Source organism: Lissotriton helveticus, chromosome 2_1 (genome assembly GCF_964261635.1).
Source record: "Lissotriton helveticus chromosome 2_1, aLisHel1.1, whole genome shotgun sequence".
NCBI classification, from domain to species: domain Eukaryota; kingdom Metazoa; phylum Chordata; class Amphibia; order Caudata; family Salamandridae; genus Lissotriton; species Lissotriton helveticus.
This window is the reverse complement of record NC_136059.1, coordinates 1,601,938,257-1,601,960,681: the sequence shown is the minus strand read 5'-3', so window position 1 is coordinate 1,601,960,681 and position 22,425 is coordinate 1,601,938,257.

The following is a 22,425-nucleotide window of genomic DNA, read 5'->3' as shown; positions in this document are numbered from 1 at the left end:
CGGGGCATGTAGGATAGTCTACAGGGATTTGTTCAAATCAATAAGGGCAGGTTCAACACAGGAGGTAAGGAAATTAAGATCTGACTACAAAGCAACCCAACAACAGGCAAAGAAGGCCTTTGACGAAAACAGATGGAGCGACCTGTTAGACGTGAGTAATGGGGAAAACTGGTGTTGATTCTGGCAACTAATCCAGTGGGGTAGCGATAATGCCGGTCCGGTACCAGTCAACAATGTCCCCCCAGAAGTTTGGGTTGCACACTATCGGACCCAATTTTCATTGCCTGTAAATAGTACTGGGCAGTGCCTATGCGCAGTCCTGAAGTCAGTCCTAACATTTACCCTAGTGGACATTGAGCGTGCTCTTGATGGGGTAACTGCAGGTAGGGCCCCGGGCCCCGATTGCATCCCGGAGGACATGTTTAAATCTGACCGGGAGAATTGGCTTAAATATATTTTTATTTTTGCAAATGGCTTGGCCAGAGGTGCCCCCATACCGTAATCCTGGCGTTGGCTGAAATTATCCCCATTTACAAAAAGGGGGATCGTGCCAGCCAAACTAACTACCGGCCCATAAGCCTCATAGACACGATGCAAAAGTTGGTAGTCAGATTAGTGCTATGCAGGGTAAATAGGTGGATTGTGATGATAATGAAATCTTATCCACCTACCAAGCAGGATTTCGTTCCCATGTTAGCACGATCGACCAAGTCTTCAGATTCATGTTGATATACTGAAATACAGTGATCTTAGCAGGGGGGACCCTCTATGCAGCATTTATAGAGCTTAGATCTGCATTTGATCTATTGCCCCGCATCAAGTTGTGGGACAGTCTTAAGGAATTAGGGATGCCCACTGAGATCTTATCTGTCATTATAAAACTACATGAATCTACTTATACCCAAGTCCGATGGAGTTAACACGGCGAGTTAACAGAACGTTTTCCTGTGAACAAGGGAGTTCAGCAGGAGTGTGTTCTCGCCCCTACCCTTTTCTTGTTGTTCATAAATAATGTTATCTCATATAACACCGAATATCCTACAGACGCCCCTACTCTTGCTGGATTAAGGGCTCCCCTTTTAATGTTTGCAGACGACACTTTAATCTTGTCTAAAACACAAGTTGGTCTGCAAAGAGCCCTCAACAGATTTAGCCTTTTTAGTAATGACCACGATCTTGTAGTTAATGTTGACAAGATGTAGTTTATGGTCTTACATAAATACAAAAATGTGAAATCTAGAGTGAAAATGAATAATTCATCCCTGGAACAAACTGACTCGTTTACATATCTGGGCGTTACCATAGGCAAAAGATTGAATTGGAAGTCACAGTTGGATCTCCTAGTCTTAAGAAACAACCAACTAGCAGGGGCCCTTCTTAAAGAACACCGGCTATTCCAAACTAAACCAAAAAGGGGGGTGGGGTCGCACACTACTCACACACCGGCGGTGTCGCCCCTAAGGACTCTGGTTAATGTAGTTATGTGTTCTGCGATGCATCATCTTTCGATCTTCTGCTGTCTTCGCTGTCTTCGCCATCCCTGGACACGTGTTTCGGGGTATCACCCCTCATCAGCAGGGATAGGCCATGTTCTGGGGTTGCTGATGGCAGGGATGTGCGACCCCACCCCCAATTCCAAACTAAACCAGTTGCTCCGGCTCTAACTATATACCAAGGGAAGGTTAAAGCTTCAATAATTTATGGAGCGGAACTTTGGGGCTTCGAACATCTAGTTCCATTAGTCCAAGCCCAGAACAAGTTTCTGAGGGCATGGACCGGCCTTCCTCAATCGACACCACTTAGACCTTTACTTTCAGATCTGGGTTGTATTTCTTTTGAGATCTGGGTTTATATTTCTTTGAGGAGGCTGCGGGTTTTAGACCTCTTGCCTATTGGTGAAGACTTTGGACCACCCCGGAGTTAGCTCCCTACGCGCAAGCAGTTAAGTATATTAGAGAAGCTGACAAATCCAACAAAATCATATGGTTACTAAAGTTTAAGGCTATGTTATCGGATATGGGCCTCATCCATTTGTGGAAGGACCCAGAAGGGAATTCTTTCCCTTCAAAAACAGATTTTAAAGCCTTATATAGGGACAAGGTCTGTCAAAAGTCTCTTTCTCCGATGAATGGCGTTTCACTAACAGGCCTCTTTTTGGATCACAAAATCGAATACAGGCTGGAGGCCTATTGGGATACCATTACGAGCCATGGAGACAAGACACTCTTTCACCAATTTAGAGTAGGCACTCTCCCCATAAAATCTTTCACTAAAAAGTGGGGATTGATCAAGATACAAAATGTTATTTTTGCCCATGTGAAGATGAGACCTTACCGCATGTTCTGTTTGTGTGCCCTGCATACAAGGGCCCTCGTCATAAATGGCTCAAGCCGGCCTGCAATATAATAAGAAAAAACCCAAGCTTCAAGTGAGCAAAACTGCTCCACTGCACCCTCATCGACTGGTGCAGATCTGGCCTTTACCTACTTGTACCATAGCCCCCTCCCATGCAAATGTTAGCAGAGCCAGATAGAAGCCATTGCACTCTGAATGCTGTGCTGAGCACACACCTGCATTCTTCAGTGATCGGAGAACAACAAAGTTACTGTGCGCACCAGAAGAACCCAAAATATGGGAACAAAGTCCATTTTTAAGGCGTGATGCATACCACATCACACAGAGAAAGAGGAAAATGCCTCCCAGGATTGTTTTGTGCAGGATGGTGTTCCGTCCTGCACAAATACAATCCTGTCCATAATGCAGGCACGCTTGTATTATGGTTCAAGGGTGCCTAAGATGGCAGCTCTCTCCTTTTCACACACCGCAGCACACACACTCTGCTTGCTGCCCTGTGTTTAATGAAATATTAGTAAATGTGCCCCTTGGTATTCAGCTTTGCCCTCGATCTTATGGGTAAGCCTCAGTATACCAGCGGTAAAAGGCTCTGATTGTCACATACCAAACCCAGTAGTCGCTGTCTGCTTTGGATCCCCTGAGAAATTTGCCCCCAACACCCAAGGCCCAATAGCAGATACATCATATTTAGAGACAGAATACTGAAAGAAATCAAAGGTGTGCCTGCCCCAAAAACCTATATAGCATGAAGAACATGCATAATGCAGCTAAAAGATATTTCAAGACACCGAGAAACTGTCTACATCATGTGCTGCTGTGATGGAATAGCAAAGGGTGCAGCCAATACCTCAAAAGGGATACGTACCATCTATCTCCTAGTTAAAAGGTATATTGGCAGTAAGTCAATTTGGCTCAAAGAACACTTTATTTAAAACAATTGGTTTACATACACATATTTTAATAATAAGCATGTACATTAAAAGCATAATTAGAGAATTATGGAGTGTAAACCTGCATTATGCTTGAATTCTTGTTCTTGTTAACAACCGAGGAACTCTTCAGTCTTATTTTCCACCCTGGAACATAACCTATCCGTGCTTTTAGATAGCAAACTCCACCCTCCTGGGCTACTCGCTTCCATGATTTGTAGCCCTAATAGCTATTAGATTTGGAAGGTTTTTTCTGACTTTCTTGTGCCTCCAAGCTAGTTGGTATTCAAATATATTTAGTTTAAAACTATTTGATTCAGCGAACGGCATTGATAACTGATTTAAATGTATACCTTATTATTTAAGTGAACAAAAAGAGTTTGATGAGATATCAAGCAGGGGGAGCAAGGTTCTCCCAAAAACAATAAGGCATACAATAAAAATAGACTATTGCAAACAGATGATAGCCCTTCAGTTCAAGAATAATGCTCAAAAAGTATTGTAGTGGAGGGTTTGAGAGAACTCATGGGTTACCAAGGGACCATCATGCAAATGATATTCTAGAAGGTCTCCCTTAATCACTGCAGAAAGAGATTTGTCTCATTTACTCGGGCTGTAGCAGAAGTGAACCTAACTCAGGGCTTCTAGATTTAGCTTACTTTGCAAAGACGATACCAAAGGGGATCCCTTGCTCACTTTGCCACTGGATTCAAGCTAGCTTGGCTGATGACGGCTGATTAGCCAGAAACCGGTCCCAGGATGCGTGTTTCCGGTCCAGGGAAGACATGGCTTGGCAGTTTGGGCTGGACTGTTCCCGTGAGGCTCAGGGTCAGACTGATTTGCATATGGCCATGTCTGAACTGGGGTATCGGAGTGAGCTAAAGAATGATGATGGATTAAAGCCAGATCAGTTGGCTGGGGGTGAGTGTTTGCATTGTTCAACACTCCATCCATCATTCCCTTTGGTTTTGCCTTCTTTGCAAAGACAGCAGAGACCTGAAGCTTATTCCATTTTTAGCGAGGATTACTAATTGCGATATGGCTCAATTCCAAGATTACCAGGAGACTCTCCCAGGAAGAAGCATAAACTAATTAAAATGACTATTTGCCCAAATCAGTCTAAAAGCTGTCTGACTACTGTGTAAAAAAATCTATTAATCCCACCTTTATCAAAACTACAAATGTAGAATAATTTTTTTTATAAATATAAAATGATCTATAAAAACACGTTATACATCACACAATACCATCTTTAAAATCATTCTAGCTTGCTGATAATTTCAATGTGCAATTATTGGTCAATTGTCCACGTACATTCATGCAGTGCAGGCAAGTTGTGAAACAAAAAATTGTCGAAATGTTTTGGAGTTTAAAATGTATCACTCCACCTTCCTCAGGACTCAAAATGATATTACCTTACAATGATTTATATTAAACACATAAATCACAGTCTTACAATATTAAGACAATCTGTATGAATTTATCTCAGGGCTTTGGATATAACTCTTTGGATAAACTCACAGTGCACTTCCACTAAGGGTTTCTTTATTTATGTTATAAAGTGACATCATCTCATGGGGAGGTTTGATTGAGTACATCACTGTCTAATGTCACATGAACATGTCAGGTCTCTGTTTCTCCAATCAGTACTCACATACACACTGTATTATATATAAGCAAAGAGTCCCAAAAATCCACAAATCTCTTTGGTTTCATAAAAGGACATCTTTACAAAATACATTATTCACTCCTGCCAGATCCCAAACAGGGAAACCACCATCGCGATATCTTAACCACACCATTACCGTATTGAAGTAGCATGGTATTGACTTGTGACATAAATATGGTGTTCTAAATATCACTTGTAAAAATATCATCATGATGTATGTAGATGTTCTGCTATTAACTCCACTTGAAACATATTTTGTTAGACAATATTTACAGCATCATATTTATGTTAGATGATATTCTGCCAATGTTATTCTAGGACCATACTATGTCACCCACAGATTTAGGGCTGTGTAAATGAAAACCTTATATATTAGATACATATTTTACTTTCATCTAGAGTAAATGTGTTGGACCTGGCCCACTTTGCAGCATCATCCCCTAAAGTTTTGCCTTTACCCGTCCTATTTTATTTTGTTTGTTTTTGTTGGCGTTAAGACTCTGTTATGTTATGTTATGTTATGTTATGTTAAAATCACTTTTACCGCGCACGGTCACCGAATGGTTTCATGGCGCTCATAGACAACAACGGAGGGACAGACAGCATGATTACTTAAAAGCTATTTGAAAAAGATGGGTTTTGAGTAATTTACGGAAGCAGAGAAAGTTGGGGCAGAGTCAAAGTGAAATAGGAAAAGAATTCCACAGTGCAGGGACAAGAAACGAAAGCACGAGCCACCATGCTTTTTACGCTTATACCTGGGGATAATTAAGAGATTGTGAGCAGCAGACCGGAGGTTTCTTAAGGGAATGTGACGTTTGAGGCTGGAGGAAGTGAAGGCCGGAGCAAGAGCAAGAAGGGCCTTGAAGACAGTACAGCCCAACTTAAAAATACATCAGCAGGGGCGAGACATGTTGGTGTTTGGGCTGTTGAAAGATCAGTCTCGCCGCCTGATTTTGAACCAGCTGAAGCCGATGAAGATGGTAAGCAGGGATCCCAACATAAAGAGAGTTGGCATAGTCAATACGGGAGGTGACAAGAGCCATAATGACCAGTATGAGAGCCTCAGTCGTAAGGAATCTGCAAATCTTGCAGATCCTACGTAGATGGAAAAAGCAGGAGGATGTAACTGCATTGATTTGAGGTCTCATAGATAGGTCACTAGATATGATTACACCAAGGCTCTTCACCGAATTGACAGGACAAGGCAGAGTGCCTAGAGCGGAGGGCCAAAAACTGGAGCTCCAGGGGTTAGCTGACCCTCCTGTTAGTACTAACTCTGTTTTGTTGGGATTAAGCTTCAGCTGGCTAAAATGCATCCACTCAGAGATGGTAAGCATGGTGGATTGGAAATTAGCACTGGAGGAGGGGGATGGGTCAACAGGGAAAATCAACTGTAAATCTTCCGCGTAATTGAAAATAGTGGCAGGAGTGTGACGGAGAGAAACTATAAGGGGTTGCATGTAAAGATTAAATAAAAGAGGTGAAAGAGCAGAACCCTGAGGAACACCACAGGAAAATGCTGAATAAGGGGCTGAGAAGGTGGACAGGTGAACTGATTGACAACGTTGGTGCAGAAAGGATCTGATCCAGGTAAGAGCCATGCCCTGGATGCCCGCATTGTTGACACGGTCGATTAAAATAATGTGACCGACCGTGTCAAAGGCAGCCGACAGATCTAATAAAACAAGAGCCTGGGCCAAGTTTTTATCGGCGCCTTGCCTCAGTACATCCATTACGGCCACGATGACAGCTTCAGTGGAATGAGCCGGTCTAAAACCGGCTTGCTGGTCATCTAAAAAGGAAGACTTCTCAATGAATGCGCTGAGGCAGCGGGTAACATAAGTCTCCAGAATTTTCCCCAAAAAGGGGAGAAGGGAGATCGGACGATAATTGCTCAGGACAGAAGGATCAGCACCAGGTTTTTTAAGTATGGGAACTACAACCGCCTGTTTGAAAGCATCAGGGACAAAGCCTGTGGCAAGCGAGCTGTTAAGGAGTGCCAATGGAGGGTCAGGACATGCCAAGAAGGCGGCTTTCAGGATTTGATGGGGGCAGCAGTCGTTAGGGGAACCAGAGCTTACCGTATGTAGTAAGGAGATAAACTCGGTCAGGGAAATAGGAGGAAACGCATTAAAACAACAGGGGTTAGTGGGGTAAAGAAAAAACAGTGGACGAGGAAGGGAGGGGAATATTATTTTTGATAGTGATGATTTTATCGATAAAAAAAGAGTTGAGGGAATCACAAAGAATTTGTGTGGGTTGAGGTTGGACAGTGACCCGGTCTTGCAAAGAAAGTTCCTCCACAATCGAGAAAATATCCTTAGTTTTAGAAGCGGAGTTGAGAATTTTCTGCGAAAAGTAGGAGGTTTTTGCCTGTAAAATAGATTTTTTGTAGAGGTTTAGTAAATTAACATAAGCAATTTTTAATAGTGGGTCATAATTGCGCCTCCAACGACGCTCAGCTTGTCGGAGGGCCAGTTTGTCCAATTTCAGTTGCTCCGTGAACCATCGCTGAGCATCATGAGGGCGTTTAGTTTTGATGGTTCTTAATGGGGCAACTGCATCGCTCGCAAGTCCTAGCCACTGATCAAGAGCATCTGCCTGGGCAGATGTCGAGGCCATGCCATTGGGAGCTTACATGGCTAAGATTGAATGAAATTCTATAAGATTAGCTTGTTTCCAGTTGCGTGCGGTAAAGTTAGTGGTAGGAGAGGGGTGGCAGGGCAAGGTGAGTTTCACAGAAAAAGAAATAAAAAAGTGATCAGACCAAGAACAGGGAAAGACTGAAGGAAGGGAAATATCAAGATTGGCTGTCCAAACTTGATCGAGGATATGGCCCTTGTTGTGAGTGGCCACTGTAATATGCTGATTACAGTTCAGACTAAGTAAAAGGTCCGTAAAATCCTCAGAGAGGTTATTTTCACAGGGGTCTGACGGCCAATAATTAAAGTCGCCAATGATGAGTATTTTGGCGGAGTTAATGCTATTAATACTAGCCGGGAAAGTATATCACCAAACTGTTGGGAAAAAAGGGACATAGAGTCAGGGGGTCTATAGACAAGAACACAGATAAAAGAAAACCTAGGAGAAGTAAATTTCAAAGTGAGAATATCAGTTTTAGGAAGACTAGTGGTTTCGAGGATGGTGAATTTATATTGGGAGCGAATAATAGCAGCAACCCCCCATCTGCTCTACCGACTGCTCTGTTGGACTGTAGAATATAGTAACCAGTAGGAATAGCAGCAAGGATATCAGGGGTAGAGTCATCAGTTAACCAAGTCTCCGAAAGGAGAAGAATATCTACGTTATTGTCGTCCAACATGTGGAATGTTTCAAGTTGATGCTTCACGAGCGAACGAGTATTGAGGTTAAACAATTGCCAGGGAATGTGGTAGGGATGACCCAGCGGCTGGAGAGATCAAGGAAGGAACGCTGCAATTAATGGGAGACAATAAGTCGTGTGTGCCCGGATACGATCCCAGAGAGGTCAAAATGCCGCAGTCCCGAGCAACAGCAGCAGCACAGGGTTGGAGCGGGCCGGGGTGCTGGAGGGCGATAAGATCCTTGGAAGAATAAATAATGTGATGGACATAGTGGGTGGCCGCTGGGCACGATCGGCGCAGATGGGCTTAACTTTGGCGCAACTTCGGCGTGAAGTCGGCGCGCCCGCTGCGCACGTCCGCTGCGCTTCCACCAAGCCACCATCTTAATGGCCCAAGGAGAGGGAACAACTAGCGCGCTGACCTGCGTCAGCAGCGTGGCAGGCAGAAAGTGGTATAGGGCGTGTTGCTCATTGAACGACCTTTCGCTCGATCGGCACACAGCCGCGGCGGAACGGGGTCAAGAGCAGGGGAGGCAGCAGGTAAGTAAAATACAATTTTAAAATAGCATAAAGTGTCGATAAATCACACCATAGCAGTAGGGAATTCTTCATACACACACGGAGGAGGCTGACGCAGAGTGAGTAACAAGCAGCCTAACTCGCCGCTATTGTCACTCTGTATACTTTACTACAGCTAACCAGTGCTAAAGTGATTGTGCTCTCTCCTTTAAATATGGTAAACATAGCTTATACCCAATTTGCACATTTAATTTACTTCTAAGCCCCTAGTAAAGTTATTTTCTAGTAATTAATTACTACTAGTGGGTCTGCAGCCACCGACTTAAGTAGCCCTTTGGAACATTCTCAGGTCTCCCATTGCAGTCTTTATGCAGTTTTAAACTACCATTTCAACCGAGCAAAACAAACCTTTTGCCAGGCTGAAACTTTCCTTTTTAATACATAATATTCACCCCTAGAGTAGGCCCTAAGCAGCCCCCCAGGCAGGGTGCAGTGTATTTAAAAACTTGGACATGTACTTTTAAGTTTTACATGTCCTGGTAGTGAAAAACCTCACAAATTTCCACTTGCATGGGATAACAGTGGACTACCTTATTACATTTGATAAATGATAACTAGTTTGTAGTAGTAGGTAGAAAAGTCAAGCTTGGTGTCTAAGAAATTGTAATTAAAATCCTCTTTAATGGTAACGTTGGATTCTAAGTAACACCTCTGAAAATGCCACTTTTAAAAAGTTTACATTTTCTAACTATTTTGCGCACATGTCTGAAAATGATTAGGTGTAGTTGGCCTTCGAGTATTCCTCCCAGGCAGCCACACAATAGAGTGACTGGGTGCTGGCAGGATAGACCATCCTGACTTGATGGTAGAGGTGGAACTGTCACCTGTCAAACTTGCACTTCAAAGCCTCTGCCTCAGCCCACACAGAAAGAACTTCACACTGGCCTTGTGTTACCTAAGACACAGTGGAGACAAGGCAAGGAGGCATGACATTCCAGAACCAGATGTAGGAGGAAGTTTCTCCACCTTCAAAGTTGGCACCAGGTATAAATAGTGTGCCCTCATGCAAAATGTTTAGATCACTTCTAGACCTGTGGAAGACAAATGAAGAAGGAATACTCTGTTGCCCATCAGCTGGAAGGACTGCCCTGCTGCAAGAAGGACTGGCCTGCAGCCCTGCTGCCTGAGGAAGGAAGACTTGACCTCCTCCTTGAACCTAGAACCACCAGAGTGAAGTCATGGGCTAGCTGACTGTCATCCTGTTCTGAGCTACGGGGACATTACAAGCTCCAGAGGCCTGCCCTGCATCTGCCCAGTTGCCTAGACTAACAGACCCTGGCTGTGGCCTGCTGCTGTCTTCTGCTGGTGAGTCATTATCTCCCAGAGGAGGTTTTAAACCCATGGCTGGTATCAGAGTGTAACCCTCCTTGCCCAATTGTGGTTTTCCTCAGAGCTGAAGTGGAACGACACAACTTGATGTAGCATGACGCAAGACCGCTCATCGCAGCTCTCACAGCTCCTCATTGGAACTGATAAATGAACTAGACATAGGACCTTGCATAGTAGCCTCCACACCTCCTCATTGGATCCAGTGCAGAGCATTGTAATACAACCTGATGCAGGTCTTTTCATCGCATCCCTTGCTGTTCCTCAGTGGAACTAGTGCAACACGCCGCTTTAGTGATGCGGTACAAAAGGGGGTGGTGAGGGGGCATGCAGCATGATGCATCGGAAGTCAGCATGACACAATGATCCACATAAAGGACATAAGACAGAATTCTCAGTGGGACTAACCTGGTCCCTGTATCTGTCCCACACTCTATCATGTTTAGCCTGAACATGTGACTTTGCCCTGGTCCGAAGTGACCAGATAACCACAGATTGGTCTTATTACTTTTTAAGTTCAATTGGCACTTGCACGGTGATCATTATCCTTTTGAAAGGTTGTAAGATGCAAGTCGTAGTTCATGTTTTTTTTTCAATTTTCAACTTGTAAGGTTAGTCTACATTATCTGTATAAGAGAAAGACCCTGTATTGAGAGTATGAGTGTTTGCACAAGGATTGTCCTTTTAGGTTGATTACCCTCTGCTCTCAAATAAATATGGATAACGTGACTAGTAATTCGAATTTCATATAACGTTTTAACCATCCAGCCATGTATAATTTTACAAATAAATATTTATTGTTGTTTTGTTATGTATTGTATACTGCTAATAAGATCCTGGAGATTAAATAAAGCTTACCCCTGCACAGATGGTGCTTAGTGCCTTTAGTTGTGATACTTACCTTAAAACTTTGATATTGCATACCTCTCGCTCTACTGATTGCATTTTTGTCATTTTAGTGTTGAATAATTTATTAAATTGTGCTCTATTTGTTTGATAAATTGCGGTTGGATTTTTCTTGTGTTGTGTTTTCACTTTACTGCTCTTTGTGTGCTGCATAAATGCTTTACACATAGCCTCAAATTTAAGAGTGACTGCGTTTGTGCCAAACTACCCCTCACACGGATTGTGGCAGTTGCTTTAAACGTACTCACACCCCCTCAACCAACAATCCAATTTCTCACAGATTGCAAAATATCAATTCTTAGATCTAAAATGTGGAATGTTCTTCCAGCACAGTTCAGAAAATGTTTGACAATAGGAGAGCTACAAAGCATAGCCATGCCTCAATAAAGTCATATAAAATGGTTCTGTCAGGCACTAGACTGGATCACTGACACAATATTGACAACAATAATATTGTGTAACAAAAATATTGTGTTAAATATATAGCTGACAAAAATATTGTCTCCCATACTTGTAATGATAGATACAAAAATATCAAAAATAAAATATCGTTTCACACTAATATTGTTAAATAACATGAAAAAGTATAACTTTGTGTATATTAATATAGATTTTGAATAGAAAATCTTAATTATTTTAATATAACATTAATAATGTAAATAAAATAAATGTGAATAATTTTTAATACTATATATTAATATATACTTACATAAATGCACACACATATGTGTGTGCATGTTTATATATGAACATATTTATATAATGTAACACTATTATCAAAAATATGTATTTTACAATATATAAAATTATTTTGGTTATTTTTGTATTTGCTACTATAAAAAATATACATGTATACAGGACCTAATTACAATGGTGGTCAGTAAGCCTCCGACTGCTTGTCGGAGGCTTATAGACCGACATTGTAGGTTTAAACTCTGACTGCCGTATTACAATGACGGCGGTCAGAGCTTAAACTGTATTGGGAATCTGACTGGGTTCCAACATGCTCAAGGAGTCGGTCGGCCAGTCAGAATAGCCTCATAATCCCTTAAGGATGGTGTTTCCGCTGTCGATATTATGATGTTGGTTTCCAACATCCTTTTCCTGTCCGCATTTATGACATGGAAAGGCTGTCGGAAAATGGCTTTGGGGACCCCTAGCAGGGCCCTCCGTATAAAGCCCTAAAGGGGCACCGAAGGTGCCCCCTGACAATCCCTGTACCGTGTGCCTCACGGTGAAGGGATTTTCACTTACTCCCATTCTTAATGGGAGCTTGTGATGCAGGCGGTTTCCGCCCACTGCAGTAGCTCTGATGTTGAAATGGGAGTTTGCGACTGCACCATGTGCAATCCATCGCAATGAGGTGTGCAGAACTGCTGACCTATGGTTGAACGGTTCTTATACTCAAACAGTGTCGGTCAGAGGCCCCACAGTAACCAGTAGGTTGTTATACTTAGGACTTACTTTCCATCAAATAAATATTTTTTTCTTTGCAAATAACTTGGGTGCCCTTTCACGAATCTTCAAGACATTTTCAAAACTAGTACACAACTCACATCAGTTGCTGTGTGCAAAATCGTTAGGTGATTTGTCAAGCAGGGACCATGAAAAAGGGGTCCTAAAACTCATTTTTTTCCCATGCAATTTCCCAGAGGGATTTTAGACACAACTATAGCCCCAATCGCTGAATGAAATTACACGAAATTTGTCAGAAAGGTAGGTCTAGGTGCATAAAGTTAACAATTTATAATTTGTGTAAATTTGTCTAGTAGTTTTGGAGACAAATATTTATAGATAGTTAGGGACATGGATCCACGGTTGATCCGCGAATCCACGCATCACCAGCCATGCTGTGATTCGTTGCAGGCAACACGATAGGAAAGTTGCGGCTGTCATTTTATCAATTAAACATGATCCTGGGGCCTCAAAATTGAAGTGAAATATAATAGAAGGAGTCAGAGTAGAGGCACCCTGGCCCCATGGGTGCAATAGAGAGGTCTGTGAGGGACCCTGGATGGGTAAGAAATTGCGCAAAAGGTTTTCCACTTGCATGGATCCATAGATCCATCACAGCACTCAGCGTGGCCCGCCGTGCCAATCAACGATGGATCCTTGGATCCAGCCCCATTGGGAAAAATATACACAAACTCACAGAACCATTATACCCCACACTACTACTTATACACCCACTCACACGCCCATACAGCCACTCACAAACTCATTTACACACCCATACCAGCCCTCACACACCAATAGACAGACCCAAACAGCCACTCATACACCCATCCAGTCTCTGACACACCCAATCACAAACCTAAACAGCCACTCACACACCCATTAAGACTCTCAGGAACCCACTCATCGACCCATATAGCCACTTACACACCCACTCAAAGACCCATACAGCCACTCGCATATCTACTTACAGACCCATGCAGCCACTCACACACTGACTCACACACCCATAAAACCACTCATACACCCACTCACCAACCCATATCACCACTCACAGACCAATACAGCCACTCACATACCCACTTACAGATTCATACAGCCACTCACACCCCCACTCAATACCATTCACACACCCACTCACCGACCTATACCGCCACTCACACTCTGACTCACAAACCCATACAGCCACTCATATACTCAGTCACCGACCCATACAGGTACTCACATACCCATTCACGGAGCCATATAGCCACTTAAGGACCCATATAACCACTCAAACATCAAGGCACAGATTCATACATATCCTCATACACCCACTCATATACTCATACAGCCATTCACATACCCTCCAAACCACTCACATACCCACTTATTGACCCATTCTACCACTCACACACTCACTCACAGTCACATACAGCCACTCACACACCCACTCTTATGCCCAAACAGTCACTCACTCACCCACTCAATGACTTCTACAGCCACTCACACACCTGTCAACGATCCATGTTGCCACTCACACACCAACTCACAGACTAATACTGCCACTCATACACCTAGTCACACAGCCATGCAGCCCTCACACACACTCACCCATCCATGCAGCCAATGACACACCAACTCACTGACCCGCAAAACCACTCACACACCCTCAGAACTGCTGACACATACACTCACACACAGACAGGCACACAGCCACACCCCTAAAATTACTCACACACCCACTGACAGACCTATGCAGCCACTCACACATTCAGTCACAGACCCATACGGCCAGTTATACCGTCAGCCATACACCAACACAGTCAATAACACACCCATACACACACTGATATAGCCAATCACACATCCAGTCACACACTGATACAGCCACTCACATAACCACTCACACACTGATACAGCCACTCTTGCACCCAGACACACATCAATACACCCACTCACCTACATACTCACACACTGATGCAGCCACTCACATACCCACTCACACACTGATACAGCCACTTACATACACAGCCACACACCAGTACTGCAACTCACATACCTCCTCACAATCCGATACAGCCATTCACACACCCAGCCACACACCAATACAACCACTCATGAACCCACTCACACACCAATGTAGCCACTCACACATAAATAGAAGTAAATGAAACACCCAGCCACATACTTAAACAGTCACTCACACACTCTGATACACACCGATATAGCCACCCACTTACACACTGATACAACCACTGAGTTTCCTAGCCACACTTGATACAGCCACTCATACCCCCACTCACACACTCATACAGCCATTCACATACCCACTCAAACATTGACAAGTCACTCATACATCCAGCCACACACTGATACAGAAACTCACCCACCCATACAGCTACTCAGACACCCAGCAACTCAAACAATACAGCCACTCAGATACACACTTACACACTGATACAATCACTCATATGCCTGGATAGCTACTCACACATGCACTCAAACACTGACACAGCAACTCACTCACTCACATACTGATACAGTCACTCACACACTTAGATGCACACCAATACAGTCACTCGCACACACACACTCACATACTGGTACAGCCACTCACACACCAATACAGCCACTCTCACACCCAACCACACACTGATACAACAACTCAGACACCCAGTCACACACGGATACAGCTACTCACACACCGATACAGCATTCATACACCCAGCCAGACTGGATACAGCCCCTCAAATCCCCACGCCCACACTGATACAGCCAATCACATACCCACTCACACACTGATATACTCACATATTGATAAGTCACTCATACACCCAGCCACACACTGTTACAGCCACTAACACACTGATACAGCCACTCAGACACCCAGCAACTCACACCAACAAAGCCACTCAGATACTCTCTTACACACTGATACAAGCACTCCCACGCCTGGACAGCTACTCACACACCCACTCAAACACTGACACAGCCACTCACTCACTCACATACTTATACAACCACTCACATATCCAGCTACACACCAATGCAGTCACTCATACACAAACTAAGACACTGATACCGCCACTCACATTTCAAAACAGCCACTCACACATCCTGCCACACACTGATACATCTACTCAGATTAACAGCTATACACCCAGAAACACACTTACAGTTAACACAAGCACTAATACACCCATATAGCCACTGACATATTCACTGACACACCCATATAGTCACTTGCACATTAATTTCCATTTTAGTATTATAGATGACATTGCTAAATATTTTCTACTGTCTTCTTTAATACTTTAAAGGATAATCCCCTGTGGTGATTACTAAAGTAGTAACATGCACTATTTTAATTTCACTTATATAGGGTGAGATACATATACACAGACAGAAACTCACAAGCACTTTCACACACAATTGCACAAAAACATAAAACATGTAGTTAGCACTTTCTTTGAACAGATGAGATGGTTTTCACAATAGCCATCTTTATTTATAGGTTTTTGTAACAGTTATAAATGTTTTTGTGTTTTTTGTTTTGAAAAAAAACAAGGTGATAAAAGGGACCAGGGGAAGACAACTTGAAGGAAGCGACTTGCTGCAGTCTCTCAAAAACTTTGAACAGGGATACAAAAAATCAACACCTGTGATTGTTTACTATGTCCATATACGCACCCACAGATAAGATGTTTAGACCCACAGGCATGTGGCATTTGCCACAGTGAGACACTATCTCACACAGCTGCTGCAAAAAAGCTGAAACTGTTATCACTTGCTGTGATGTTCATGGCTCTGCAGATGGTGACTGTCCTGCTCCTGCATCTGCCTTCTCCCTTATCATCTGATGGTAAGTTCTCCCATGAATGGTCTGAAGGTGCTTCCCCATGGAATGTGCCCCATGGGAATATTTTTTCCACGTCCCTCATGATAACTTTAAGCTGCGGATGTTGCACTGGACAATCTTTGCAATTAGCTTTTTTTCACTGGAAGTAATACTAAAGACCTTTAATACATTTGATTCCTTTTTGAGGGAGGCATGTCTCCCTCCTCCTCCCCTCCTCCCCAGAATAGGTTTAGACTGGCTTTGATCTTCTGAAGACACACCTGCAGCAATCCAAAATAAATGTTTTTTTTCTATAAGGCTAAGCTAAAAAAAGACAGAGCAGCTCTAATCTCAGGGGTCTCTACTGAGAGCTGATACCAAAATGACCACACAAGGGTGTGGTTTTCCATGTACATGCATGGGGAATTACAGAAATCAATTTGACAATGAGGTGTGGGTGTGTTCCTGGCATCATGGCATATCTGGAGTGCCTTCATGATGGACCACTGGTTTACCGAGCTCATAAAATAAATATGTTGTAAAGCACACATAGGATTCCAAATATAAATGTATGGGTGTTTTCTCTGATGTCAATGTTAACATTTGATGGGCCTCTACATGATATTTATATATTTTTTAAATTGCTGTGTCCAATCTGCAGATCCGCCATGATTTCATCACAGAAGCAAGTAACCATAGAGTCCTCGACCAGGCTCACCTATCAAAATTGCAGCAGATCGATCCACACAATGATTAAAAAAAGATAACAATTTGTCTATTTCATATATAGAAACACTACATCAATTACAATACCATCATCCTTTTATTGTTAGTTTTAAAATGTATAATATTAATAAATATGTGAATAATATGTATTTTATGAACATGTAAAAATGCATACTGCTAAATGAAACGTATGGGTGAAGTTGTAGTATGATTTATATGTAAAAGAAACTGTGAAATTCACTTACATACCAAAGGTTACTGCGAATCTATATGTAGTTCATAGCCTTAAAAAAACAATAGAAATTCACTGACAAAAGCAAGGTAAGAGGGACAGGATAGCTAGGAAATTGAATTAAATAAGCCTGAGAAATTCACAGAAAAAACAAAGGTTGCAGGGACATTAAAGTTCACATTTCACAAGCACAAAACCATAGAAATTCTGTAGGTAAAATTATCGGAGCTAACCATAACGTATATCTCCACAAAACACTCATTATGGCCTCACCTATTACCTCACTCATGAAATGGTCAGTGCATTGCTCATGGCATTTCCGTTGACATATTCATATTTGCCATGAAATTAGTTGGCACTTTAATTTGGAAGGATATGTGCTTATGCCAATTTTACAATCAATATTTTATAAACGTGTCCCACTACTGACCATTACAATATGACAAATGTTTTTAGATATTTATTACCAATGGAAATGTTTAATGCACTGTCTATATGTAACAAGAAGCGATCATTATATTCAGTGCTATGTTGAACACTCTGTTTATACTGACCACAATTAGGTCATATTTCATGCTTTGTAAATATGGTCACAAAATGGCACACCTCTATCGGTAAGCAAGGCTGCAGCGCAGCCGAAAAATTATTGGGGTAGCATGCAAGTACTTTGAAATAACACACATTTCAGCAGTTTTTCAGTAAGCGTTGTCTCCTTCATTTGATTGAACATAGTACTGAGGTTATTTGTCACAGATTTTGCTGTTTCCACACTGCCAATGCACCCATCGGTCACAAGCACAGTGGAAGCCAGCAAGTTGTTACAAAGATATATATTCACTGAAAAAACAAAGGTCAAATGGCCATTATGGTGAGGAAATAGAATTTAAAAAACATAGATATTTCCTGCAAAAAACAAATGTTACAGGGATGTTATAGTTAGGCTTAGATTTTCCTCATGCAACACCAGTAAAATTCTGCAGTTATAGTTACCTGAGCTAACTATAAATGACATAACTATAACTTACGCCCTGTAATACACTTCTCATCACCTCACATATTACATCATTCATGACATGGTCAGTGACTTCACTGAAGACATCACTGATGACATCTCAAATGACATCACTGATAACATCATCCAGTAATTGTGTTTCATAAATGTTTTTGACTGTTAAAATATATACTGAGGTTCTAGAAAAGTTCAATTATTATATCTTTTTTACTACTAATGATGGATACTATTCCAAACATATAGTATGTGAGTGGCTGTGTGAGTGTGTGTATTCATACGTGAGTGAATATGTGTGTGTCTGTGGCTGTATGGGTGTATGAGTGGGTGTGTGAGTGACTGTATGGTTGAATAAGTGAGTATATGAGTTGCTTTGTGGGTGAATAAGTGTGTGTGTGAGTAGCTGTGTGGATGAAAGATTGGCTGTGTGAATAGACGTATTAGTGAGTGAGTGGGTGTGAAGTGTCTGTATGGGGGTGTGAGTCAGTGTGTGAGTGGCTGTATGAGTGAATAAGTGTGTAGGTGAGTAGGTGTATGAATGTATACATGTGTGAGTGGCTATATGTGTAAATGATTGGCTGTGTGAGTGACTGTATGGGTGGGTGTGTTAGTGGGTATGTGAGTGTCTATATAAGTGAGTGAGTGGCTATGTGAGTATCCGGATGGGTGAGTGAACAGCTGTTTGAGTGGGTGATTGGTTAACTGAGTGGGTGTGGGAGTAGCTGCTTTGGAGAGTGACTGTTTAGTCATAGAAAGTTAGTTGATATGTGAGTGCTTCTAAGGATGTGTGCATGTTTATGTAAGTGGCTGTGTGGGCGTGTGAGTTGCTCTGTTGAGAGGCTGTATGGATGAGTGACTAGGTATGTGAGTGGCTGTATTGGTGAGTGTGTGGCTGAGTGAGTGTCTCTATGGATGAGTGAGTGATTGTGTGAGTACTTGTATGGGTATGTGAAAGGTTATGCGAGTGATTGTATGGTTGTGTGAGTGGGTGTATGAGATGTTGTATATAGTAGTGAGTGGGTGTGTAAGTGGTTCTGTTGATGATGTTACCAGTGATATAATTTGAGATATCATCAGTGATGTCACTGACCCTGTCATGGGTAATGTAATATGTGAGGTAATAAGCAGTGCCTTCTAGGGGCATAAGTTATAGTTAGATTAAGTAACTATAAATGCTGAATTTATATTGTTTTGTATGAATGAAATATGTGCCTAACTACAACATCCCTGTGACCTTTGGTTCTTACAGTGAATTTCTACTTTTTTTAAACTCTATTTTCTAACTATAATGTCCCGCTAACCTTTGTTTTCTTCAGCAAATTTCAACAGTTTTCTAAATTGTATTTCCTATCTGTAACCTGTAACCTTTGAGAGTGGATATGTGAGTGGCTGTGTGGGTCTATGAGTGGTTGTGTGAGTGTCTGTGTGGGTCTGTGAGTGGGTCCTGCAGTGTCTGAGTTGCTCTGTGAATGGTTGTATCAGTGCCTGAGTGTTGTTAGTGGCTGTGTGAGTGCTTTAATGTGTAACTGTCTAAGTATATGTGTGGGTGTGTCAACAGGTATGTGAGTAAGTCAGTTAAAATGGAACCACACATGTACATTTTTAAAAAGGAGTCCACAGCTTTATACACATTTTCTACCCAAGCGGAGTACTTTCTACTGGTTAATTATGAAGTGTTACCTCCTTGTATAAATAGCCAGCAGGTATTCTACACTACAAATATACAATGGAGCCCAAGGAAATGTCATCAGTGAAGCAATGTGATTATTCCTTGTGCGTTTTCTTCAGAAAATTGTGTTAACTTGAATATTCTTATAGAGAGAATGAGAAAAGTACAAAGATGTAGATCTTCACCATACAAGGGGCCCCCCTCTCAAGTATTTTGGGAGTCGCTGACCCGTCGCAAATTGCTATTGTGGAATTGCGACTCCAGTTTGTTTTATGCAGTCCTGAAACATATATATGAACACTTTAGTAGTTTTGATTATATTAAGTGGTTTAGTAATAAAGTCATAAAGGTACTATAATTTTAGAAGGAAAACATTCAAAAGGTCATTCTGATACCTTTTGAAGAGTTTCAACGTCATAGTGAATGGTGCCGTCACGTATTTCAGGAGTCACTGGAGTGTTGCGGCTCTGGCATCATTTTGGCAGTAGTAAAACACATATTTAGACATGTTAAAAGTTTTGTTTAAGGTAAGAGGTTTACTAACCGAGTAGTAAAAGTGGTATATTTACAGAGGGAAAACATTTGAAAGTTCATTTTAATACATTTTACAAAGGTGCACTGTCACCACGACATAAGTGTGACGGTGCCGCGAATCCCAAGTGACACAGACACAAATTGATTTGATAGGTTAATACCTTTCTATCATTAATACAGGATGGCCCCACCCATTTCTTCCATCTTTTTTGGAGTGTGTATGTTTTTTCACATCTCTCTAATGTATTTGACATTTGTGGGTTTTTTTGGTGTTTGATTAGTCATTTTTCACTCCTGAAGATGGCAAATGCTGCTCCACCAGCTGGAGACAACAATGGGAATTCCTCCCATGAAGATGAGCCAAGAAAGAGAGCATTACATTGCAATTCTTCCCCAAAGGTAACATGCAGATCGTGACTTGCACATTGTACAATAAGGTGCTCTTCAGACGGTCCGGCAAAAAATATTCATGTGGCACAATCAGTATGATGCAGCACCTGCAAACCATACACTCTACTCGACTTTCCAGAAGGCTAATAGAGAGAGAGAGAGAGAGAGAGAGAGAGAGAGAGAGAAGAAAACACCCACCATCTTCTGCAGACCGTGCTGAACCAGGAACCTCAACTGGTTCTACTTTTTCAAGTGCTCCTCTAGCCAGCATCCATGAATTTGCTGTGGTGAGACAATTTCGTTTAAAATGTAGGCCTATTTTGACTATGGGAGAGCAGTCCATCCCTGCTGTTTTTTTTTTTAATGGTTGGTACACCTGTGTTGCTTTATGTTTTCCAACAATATAGTAAAAACATGTTTAGAAAATACAAATAGTTTTTTTTCAAAGTAAAACAAAAATGATTCTTGTTAGAACCACCAATTCTGGTTTAAGAAAGAATAATTATGTGTAATATATATGTTTGTAACAGTGTGAATACATCTTGTTCTGTATGTTGATGTGTGAGTAGGGGCATAGATGATTGGCTGGGTATGTGAGTAACTGTTTCGGTGAATGAGAGCATGTGTGAGTGGCTATATGTGTGACCGGGTGGGTACATGAGTCATGTATGTGTGAGTTAGTGGGTGTGTGAGTAGCTGTATGGATGAGTGAGTGGATGTGTGAGTGCCTGTATTGGTGAGTGAGTGCATGAGTGAGTGGTTGTATGGCTTTTTGAGAGCCTGTGTGGCTGTCAGTATGGGTGGGTGAATGTAATTATGAGTGGGTATATGAGTGGATGGTTAAGTGTCTGTATGGGGTTTTCACTGGATGTGTGAGTAGTTCCATGGTGTGAAAGTGGGTGTGTTAGTGGCTGTGTGAATGGGTGTGTCAGTGGCTGTATTAGTGGGTGAGTTAGTCTATGTTTGAAAGGTGTATGGGTGTGTGAGTGGGTGCTTAAGTGGTATATAGGTGAGTGAGTTGCGGTGTGAGTATCTGTGTAAGTGACTGAGAGGCTGCATGAGTAGAGTTCGTGTGAGTGGGTATGAGTGGGTATGTCAGTATAGTAGTGGCTACATGGGTGGGGCAGTGAGTGAGCAAGTATGAGTGGTGTTTGGTTGAGTGAATATGTAGTATATAGATAACTGAATGGATATAGTAGTATCCATATGGGTGATTTAGTAGGTATGTGACTGCCTGTATAAGTAGCTGATTTGGTGTGTCAGTATCTGTATGGGTGACTGAGTACCTGTGTATGTGACTATATGAGTGAGTGTGTGAATGATTGTATGGTGAGTGACTGCCTGTGTAAGTCACGGTATGGGTAAATAAGTGGACATGTTACTAGCTATATGGGTAAGAGAAAGGCTGAATAGAGGAGTGAGTGAGTGGCTGTTTGAGTGAGAGAAACTGTGCATAAATCACTATATGGGTGAGTAGTATGTGAGTGGTTGTGTGAGTGGA